Below are 8,054 nucleotides of genomic sequence, written 5' to 3' on the forward strand. Positions count from 1 at the left end.
TCAATTTTGCGCGACGATCAGCCAAGCCGTTTCTTTGTGAATAGCAGAAAAGTGAAAAAATTTTTGTCCACGTTTTAGCCCGCAGTTTCTGAATCGATCTTGAAAATTCAAAAACCGTTTGAAAGATATTGATTGGGAATCGTGCTGATGAAGTGATAAAAAGTGTTAAAAAATTTTCGACGATTTTTATTATTTTTTTGACGGTAGATACCATAGTCTTCTTGATCATACTAAAATATACGGCTCCACGACAATTGGTCTAACTTTGAAAATTCGTCAAAGTTTGCAAAAATTGGATTTCATAAATTTAAAATCGGTTTGATGTATCTCAATGAGGCCTATAATTTGTCAGTTTTGTGAGACGATCTGCCGAGCCGTTTCTTTGGAATTTGAAAAAAAGTGTTAAACTTTTACCACATTTAAGCTCAAACTACCGAATCGATTTTAAAAAATCAAAAACTGTTTGAAAGATATTAGTTGGGAATGATACTGATTAGTTTTAGGTGAAAATCTACCGAGCCGTTTTCTTGTAATTAACTGTTGAAATAAAAATTCATACGGATTTTTATGGAACTTTTTTGGTGATATATATCATGGTCTTATAGAACTTACTGAAATATCACGGCCTTATGACAAGTAGTTTAATTTTAAAAATTAATCAAAGTTTGAAAAAATGAGTAGTTTTTTGGACGTTTGTTAAAATTAAATTAGACGATTTAACTTGGTATAACGATAGAGTACTTGGTCTTAATGAACATACTAAACCATTAAAGTCCTACGGAAACTGTTCAAATATAAAAATTATTGATTTTTGAAAATTTGCTTTCAGAAAATTCGAGTCAATGTGTGTGTTCGTTCGTTTTCAATTATGTGTAATAAATCCACTCGGAATACTTCTAACCTATCATAAATGAATTTATTTTTTATTGATTAAGTCGATTATTTACACATATCATGTAACTTGCCTCAAGGCTAAATACCAAACCAACTAGTTTAATTTTTGTAATATACACTAAATCTATAATAAATAGTACCTTAACCATACCTGAAATCTTGCTACGAAACAGGTCAAAGACATTTAGCGGCTTTTTGAAATCAGTAACTTACGGGTACCTCAAACAACACCAAGTAAACTTTAGGGACATTAGCGAGTAAGCGTAACCTAGAATCTTGCATCAAAACAGTTTTACAACATTTCTCGTATTTTTGATGTCAGCAACTTACGGGTACCTCAAACTACATCAAGTAAACTTTTAGGGGACATTAGCGAGTAAGCGTAACCTAGAATCTTGCATCGAAACAGGTTTACAACATTTCTCGGCTTTTTGAAATCAGTAACTTACGGGTACCTTGAACTACATCAAGTTAACTTTTAGGAGACATTAGCGAGTAAGTGTAACCTAGAATCTTGCATCGAAACAGATTAAAAACATTTCTTGGCTTTTGAATTAGTAACTTACGGATACCCGAATCTACATCAAGTAAACTCTTACGGGACTTTAGCGAATAAGTGTGACCCAGAATCTTGCATCAAAATAGGTTAGCAATATTTCTCGGCTTTTTGAAATCAGTAACTTACGGGTACCTCAAACCACATCAAGTAAACTTTTAGTAGACATTAGCGAGTCAGTGTAACCTAGAATCTTTCATCGAAACATGTTAAAAACAATTCTCGGCTTTTTGAAATCAGTAACTTACGGGTACCTCAAACTACATCAAGTAAACTTTTAGGATACATTAGAGAGTAAGTGTAACCCAGAATCTTGCATCGAAACAGGTTAACAACATTTCTCGGATTTTTGAAATCAGTAACGTACGGGTACCACAAACTACATCAAGTAAACTTTTAGGGGACATTAGCGAGTAAGTGTAACCTAGAATCTTGCATCAAAACAGGTTAAAAACATTATGTAAAATACGTGCAAGTTATCAATGTGCAAAATACGTGCAAGTCGCTATTTCTATTTAAATTTGTAATATACACTAAATCAATAATAGCTTTCAATCTATAAATATTTAGAATCTTTTATAACAAAATATTCAGTATTTATACATATTATTTTGTAAAGCATCCGAAAAGTTGCCACAGAGATAACTGACTTGAAACGCGAAGTATCCGAAAAGTTGTCACCGGGATAACTGACTTTAAACGCGAAACATCCGAAAAGTTGCCACAGAGATAACTGACTTTAAACGCAAAAGATCCGAAAAGTTGCCCCAGAGATAACTGACTTGAAACGCAAAGTATCCGAAAAGTTGCCACAGGGATAACTGACTTAAAACGCAAAGTATCCGAAATGTTACCACAGGGATAATTGACTTGAAATTTTTTTCTTAGCAAAGAAATATTAGAAAATCTCGAGAAAATTATATGAACACACTTAACCATTTATATATCATTTTATTCGTAATTTTATTCTCGATCTTTCGTACGAACAAAATTTTTGCGTGTCATTTACCGTTTTGGAGAAAATCGATAAAAAACTAGTTAAAACTTTTAGGGCACATTAGCGAGTAAGTGTAATATTTATTCTATTATTTATTTACATGACATTGTTTAAATAATATATTTTTATTACTTTAAGTTACATTTTTATTTAAAATAAAATTTCTTATATTTAGCTAATACAATTAAAGAAAATTATATCTGAAATCTTCCTTGCTTTCCAGTCGAGGATGCTTTTCATGAGATTGTAGTGTAGCTGTCATAACTCCATCGCGATTTTGCTCCAGTACGCGTTTTGATACGTTAGCCAGTAATTGAACATGTCTCTCAGTTCTCTGAACGTCTCTCAATTCTCTGAATTTTAGGGTCACTCTACGGACTCTCATTGCTTTGTAGATATTGTACTAGATGTTCATGAGGAATATTTAGCGTGAAGGCTGGTTCGAATATATTTGAATAATCATCCATATCTATCATATCAGTATAGTCGACGCATTCGAAATTTATTTTGGGTGTTTGGTAATCTCTCAATTGCGTCAGGTCTTCCACATTATTACGGTAATATAAGATTTTTCTTATATCTGAATCTCGTATTTTCTTTTTATTATCGAAAAACATTGCTAATAAAATATTTTCCGAGTCAGCAAAGTACGCTGTTGTCGATTTACTTATCCTAACCACTACACTTTTAAATTTGTTCTATAATTGAACTCTTGGTGTGATCGGTGATTATTTAAAGAAAATACGACGTTTGATAATTAATATAGATTTATTATAATAAAATATGATGAATATAAGGGCATCAGATAGTTGGTGTTTCTATACTGAGCTCTGAACTTATACTAAACTAGCTGTAAGTGAAATTCTGTCTTGAGGCAATTATGGCATCGTGCCTTAAGGCAAATTGCTGGAACTTCCCGTATCGTAATGAAATGTTCGAGGAATACTGAATGTTTTCAAATAGATTATTATAAATATTGTAACATTGTCTAATATTTATAAGAATTATATAAACTGAATTGCAGAGTTGAAATTATTTGTAAAGTATATTAGAACTATAGTCAGAATTAAAAATATACTTTTATAAATATAATAAAGATATACAAAAAACTAAAAAAAAAAAGTTGGAACAAAATTTTTTTTTCCAAAATCAATTATTTTGTTAAGACAAGCAGAAAGTTCTTTGAATCATTTAAATCGGACGCTTAGTTGTCTCAAAAACTGCCATTTTTTTACATATTTAGCTCCGTATCTTCGAAATGGCTGGGCCTGCCTTTGCCAAAAACTAATAAACACTTCTTCCAATCATTACTAATTGAATGTTTTTTAGATCATTCAAATCGGATACTCCGTTTTCTCAAAAATTCAATTTCTATTTTCTGCACTCTTTGCTCTGTATCTCCGAAACGGCTGGACCTGCTTTTGCCAAAAAACTAATCAGCTCTTTTCCCTATCAATAGGAATCGAATGTTTTTTGAACCATTCAAATCGGTTGATCCGTGCGCCCTAAAACGTGACTGGAAATTTGTATCCATACATACATACACACACACACACACATCCATTTTTTCTGAGATATGCCAAAACGTTCAGAAACCTTCAAAACGTCGAGAAATGTAAAAATTTTCAATTCCGATTTTCGGCCCATTACAATAACTCACCCTACGGGAAGTTAATAACTAGTTGGTTTGGTATTTAGCCTTGAGGCAAGTTACATGAACTTCCCGATATGTTGAAATAATCGACTTAATCAATAAAAAATAAATTGAATTTAATTAATTGAAATTAATTAAATGAGTCATTAAAAGTATTCCGAGTTGATTTGTTACACATAATTGAAAATGAACAAACACTTTGACTCGGAGTATTTTCTAAAAGCAAATTTTCAAAAATCAACAATTATTATAATTGAACCAGTTTCCATAGGACTTTAATGGCTCAGTATGTTCATTAAAACCAAGTACTCTATCGTTATACCAAGTAAGTCGTGTAATTTTAATTTTAACAAACGTCAAAAAAGTACTCATTTTCTTAAAATTTTGTGAATTTTTAGAATTAAACTACTTGTCGTAAGGGCGTAATATTTCAATAAGTTGTATAAGACCGTGATATTGCCAAAAAAGGTCCATAAAAATCGGCTTAAATCTTTTTTTCAACAGTTAATTACAAGAAAACGGCTCGGTAGATTTTTACCTAAAACTAATCAGTATCACGCCCAACTAATATCTTTCGAACAGTTTTTGATTTTTTAAAATCGATTCGGTAGTTTGAGCTTAAATATGTACGAAAAGTTTAACACTTTTTTCCAAATTGCAAAAAAACGGCTTGGCTGATCATCACACAAAACTGACAAACGATAGTCCACATTGAGATACATCTCAATGCCTTTAAATTGTTGAAATCGGTCCATCCGTTTTTGAGAAAACATTGATCAAAGGTTTAATTTTGACAAATGCCAAAAAACGATACTAATTTTTTCAAACTTTGAAGAATTTTTAAAGCTAAACGAGTTGTCGTAGGGCTGTAATATTTTAATATGATCTAGAAGACTATGGTATATACCGTCAAAAAAATAATAAGAAAAATCGTCGATTTTTTTTAAAAAAAACTTTATTACAAGAAAATCTCTACCAAATCCGGCCGATCTCTACCAAAAACTAATCATCACGATTCCCAACCAATATCTTTCAAACGCTTTTTGAATTTTCAAAATCGATTAAGAATTGCGGGCTAAAACGTGAACGAAAAACTTTTCACTTTTCTGTAATTTACAAAGAAACGGCTCGGCCGATCGTCACACAAAACTCAGAAACGCTAGTCCTCATGGCGATACATCGAATGGCTTTTTGTAATCGGTCCAGCCGTTTTTGAGAAAACGTCGATTTACGGCAAAAAATCTGTTCACACACACGCACACACACACACACACATACTTTTTCCAAATTTGGTCTCATTCGATTCAGGATGGCTTGAAACGTCGAGAAAACATAAAATTAGCTAATCGGATTTTTTTATGAAAACACAAACTTCTCCTTCGGGAAGTTAAAAATTAGGATTAACAATATTAGCCCCGCCCGTAAGAGGCTAATATTGTTAATCCTAATTAATTTGTACATATACGGGGGATGATTTTTTGGACTTAATATATCTGAGAAGGATGATTCCTTGAAATTATCTGACGGCATTTTGCAGACCCATAAATAAAATCATCGACGCTGATATAGACAGTCCAGACCGATAGATTACATCAAAATTAAAAATATATTAGGTTACTAATGCATTTAGTACTTGAACTGTGAATGACATTAGACTACCTGCATCATAGTCCGGCGACACTCTAGTCTAGCCCTAGCATAACAGACGACCCTTACAAAAAATAGTTCATGTGTGAAATGAGATGCAGACAGTCGTCTGCATCGCCAGGCGACAGGCTATCGTACCAGAATACGAGACGATACGATACCCCTACAAAAAATCGTTCAGTTTACCACTATTGGGAATCTTTAATATGGCGGACACCTTGAAATAATACTAATATTATTTCGAAATTAAAGATACATTAATTATAAGCCTAATAATATGAGTAATTAAAAAAAAATTAAGAAAGTAATACAAAGTAACTAATTTAAACTTCACTAACTCATGTCACTAATTGAAAGTTATTAAATTGTATCAAATTGTTTGTCATAAAATTGTTTTGTTCCATTATTTTGTACACTTCACTTAGTTTACATATTCACATGATTTTGTTCATTATCAATGGGTAAAGCACAAACCTTAGTGGCAGCTCTTTTGAAAACGTTATTTTGAACTTACACTGTCACTACACGCACTTCCTTATCTAGTCCTGGATGCACCTCGATAATGCGACCTAATTGTCAATTCAGTGAAGGTAAATTATCTTCTCTGAGAAGTACCATGGTTCTGACTTTTAATGGTTTGCACGGCCTGTGCATTTTGTCCTAGTCTGCAACTCCGAAATGTATTCCTTATGCCAGTGTTTCCAAAAATGTTGTGCCAAACGCTGTAGGTGCTGGTAGCGTCCTAGTCTATTTGCAGGAATGTCAAGTACATTTCGGTCGGGAATAGATGTTAAGGATTAGCCAATTAAGAAATGGCCAGGAGTCAATGGATTTAAGTCATTAGGATCGGAAATCAAAGGAGAAATTGGCCTGGAATTTAAAACAGCTTCGATCTGTGTTAAAATTGTATAGAAATCTTCAAAGGTAAGGCATGCATTTCCTAAAATTTGCTTTAGATGCGACTTACATGATTTTATACCGGCTTCCCAAATACCTCCAAAATGGGGTGATTTAGCAGGAATAAAATGTCACTTAATGATTTCATAACATTACTAAGGTTATTTTTGCGCAAAAAATTAGCTAATCTCTTAATTTCCATTCGATTACCGACAGTTGAACTGTTCACATCGCTGTTATCAGTAACGTTACAACAAGCCAGTCTACCTGTAGTCAAATAATAACAAACCATGTGCCCTTTGTGGGTACACGCAAGTGAATTTAATTTTCTATCTATTAAAAATTAACTCAATCGAGTTTAATTTAAGTGAAATTAAAAGTGTTAGTGACATGAGTGACGCTGCCTACGGGCAGGTAAATAATTCCGAGATTAACGGGACCCGACCCGGCGAAATCGGTGCTTGCGTATCGAGAGCAATACAAACATTATATAACACAAACAATGCAGATTATTCGGTTAACGAAATTATAAGCGAAAAAAAGTCATTAGGAAACACAAAAATTAAACATAAAATCAAACCTAGCATTAGCAAAAATGCCGAAAATAATATTGAAAAAATACCGACATTATTCCAGAAATGTTAAAATCTGATACTATCAATAAAATTGAAAATAAACAACTTAAACTGAATATTCCTAGTAAAATTAGCCAATATATAACAATGGAACATAGTAATTTAGAACCAAGTCAAAATGTTATGGAAGTTACCGCTATGAACAATGTCAACAGTGAATCATCAGTTGATACTAGTGACCTTAACCAGGGCTGGACAACCGTTCAAAATAAAAAACGCTCACAGTCAGAATCCAAGTACCTCAATGGAACAACATACTTTAAAGGAATACTGGCTGAACCCAACTCCCACTAGCAACTACTTTGATGTTTTAGCAAGCACATCAGTTCAAAAAAATGCCGACAAACAAACATTAAACACACCACCTATCTTTGTACATGGCGTAAACGACATTGAACCTTTATTTGGTTTACTTGAGACTCATGTAAAAGGTCAGTACTCATACAAAATAGTAGAAAACGATCAAGTCAAAATTAATACCAAAAATGCTCACGTCTACAATATAGTTTTAAAGTTGCTACATGAAAAGGGCACACAATTACACTCCTATCAAGCGAAGTGTAAGCGAACATTTAAAGTAGTGGTGAAAAATTTGCGCCATAGCACTGACATCGAAACACTCACAGAAGAAATTATTACACTCGGTCACAAGGTCGTACGCATCTACACAATAAAACACAGAGTAACAAAAGCTCCACTTAATATTTTTGTAGTGGAACTTGAGCAAAGCAATATTAATAAAGATTTATACTCCGTCGAGTACCTCTACAGAAA

Source organism: Ctenocephalides felis, unplaced genomic scaffold, assembly GCF_003426905.1.
Source record: "Ctenocephalides felis isolate EL2017-DRISC unplaced genomic scaffold, ASM342690v1 CF-g0.4_SCAFFOLD_01492, whole genome shotgun sequence".
Classification (NCBI taxonomy): Eukaryota; Metazoa; Arthropoda; class Insecta; order Siphonaptera; family Pulicidae; genus Ctenocephalides; species Ctenocephalides felis.